The 1,554-nt window shown below is 57.3% G+C and overlaps 2 protein-coding genes across 4 annotated transcripts in view; one reads left to right on the top strand and one right to left on the bottom strand.

The window, feature by feature from the left end:
* MIS12 (MIS12 kinetochore complex component) overlaps window positions 1–813 on the bottom strand; it is a 13,120-nt gene extending 12,307 nt beyond the window's left edge. The window contains exon 1 of one of the 3 annotated variants that reach the window (XM_019664953.1): window positions 537–813. The gene's annotated coding sequence lies outside the window, so the exon portion shown is untranslated. Of the gene's footprint in view, window positions 1–15; window positions 373–536 lie in introns of those variants that run through there. The other 2 variants (XM_019664954.1, XM_019664956.1) reach the window with 2 other exon arrangements.
* DERL2 (derlin 2) overlaps window positions 1–1,554 on the top strand; it is a 27,855-nt gene that overhangs the window by 8,249 nt on the left and 18,052 nt on the right. The window lies entirely within an intron of this gene.

Raw genomic sequence — 1,554 nt, 5'->3', positions numbered from 1 at the left:
CTATGATAGTCTTACCTTTGCCTGTCAAAATCTGATCACTCCTTATTCCAACTAAACCGCGCTATTTTCTTTCCCTCAAGGAAGGATGCCGTGGCCAAATATCCTTCAAGGGTCAGCTTAAATACACCGCCCTGGTGACGCACCCCCCTCCTCTGAATCCCCATCATGATTTTTCTTCCGGCACTGACCGAGTTCTACTTTAGGATATTATCACGGGCCTGTCTCATCTTCTCTGCTAGCCCTCGAGTTCCTGAGGGCAGGGTATAAGGGCAGCTTAATCAGTATTTGCAGAGTAAACGCGCGGGAAGTGCCCAGGACACCTCGGTGAGTTGACTTGCGCTCCAGAAAACTGGCAGGCAGAAACTGCTTCCGGCAGGAGAACCAACTCCAGTCCCGCGCCGCGACCCCGGGGCATGTCGGGACTTTTGGGTCGGAAGCCGGTCGGCTAGGCTGCTCCAGCGCCCTGCGATGATGCCTACTCCAGTGCCACTCCTTCCCTCTCCTCCTTTGAGAAGATGCAGCCCCATAGCACTTACCGAAGCGACCATAAGGGTGACGAACTTGATCAAACACCGGCTTCCCGCCACCTCCTTTAAACCACCTCTTGTTGCCAGAGATGGGCAGCGCGGCTTGGCTCCCCTAAATTCCGACGGACGCCAGCCTCAGCTAACGAGAGCAAAGGCGGGATGCTATCGCGCTCCTGATTGGCTGACTGTCCGGTCGGGAGGGGCCACCTAGATTGGTGACAGAAAGGGGCCGGGCGGGCAAGCTAGCTGTGGCCCGCAGGGATTGGCGAGAGGAACCGGTACGTACTCTCTTCTCCCGACGTTGGTGGATGGGGAAGCAAGGCTGGGGCGCCGCGGAGACGCAACTCGTGATTGGTGAATAGATTTCCTTAGGACTCTAGCGATTGGTGGCTGGCCGATTGCATGACGCTGATTTGACATCATCGGGCAAGCTAATGGGAGGGCCCCGCTTTGATCCCGCCCTGCCGCTGACTGGCGGAAGGGGAAGTCGGGGGGCAGGCGGCGGTGGGGAAGATGGCGTACCAGAGCCTCCGGCTAGAGTACCTGCAAATCCCGCCGGTCAGCCGTGCCTACACCACCGCCTGCGTCCTTACCACCGCCGCTGTGGTGAGCAGCTGCAGCGCCAGCTTCTCATTATCCGGGCTGTATATGACCGGGTCCTCAGAAAACTGGGGTTTGGGCCTCGGGGAAACCCAGATGGGTTGGTCTCGGGGTGGGTGGAGGAGGACAGGGCTCACTCTGGGGTTCGGAATGGGTCTGAGAGTGCTTATCCAATGACCCGAGTTGGGAGTGTTGTTGCATGAGGGGTGGAGGATCAGGATTGCAAGTCCGTCTTTGAGAGATGAAGGCCGGACTTATAGCAAGCCAGGGCTGCGGGAGCCGCCCACCCAGAAAACGTGTCTGAGAACTCTGGCAATGGCTAAGTGGTACCGCGGTGACTAGTGGGAGGAAAGTCTGGTTATTGAAGAAGCTTAGATATTGAGGGTAGAAAGCTGGAAGTGATCGAGAGGGAAGAGTCTTGAAATAA

The sequence above is a fragment of the Hipposideros armiger genome, unplaced genomic scaffold (assembly GCF_001890085.2).
Source record: "Hipposideros armiger isolate ML-2016 unplaced genomic scaffold, ASM189008v1 scaffold_431, whole genome shotgun sequence".
NCBI classification, from domain to species: Eukaryota; Metazoa; Chordata; class Mammalia; order Chiroptera; family Hipposideridae; genus Hipposideros; species Hipposideros armiger.
This window is presented reverse-complemented; position numbering and strand designations above follow the sequence as displayed.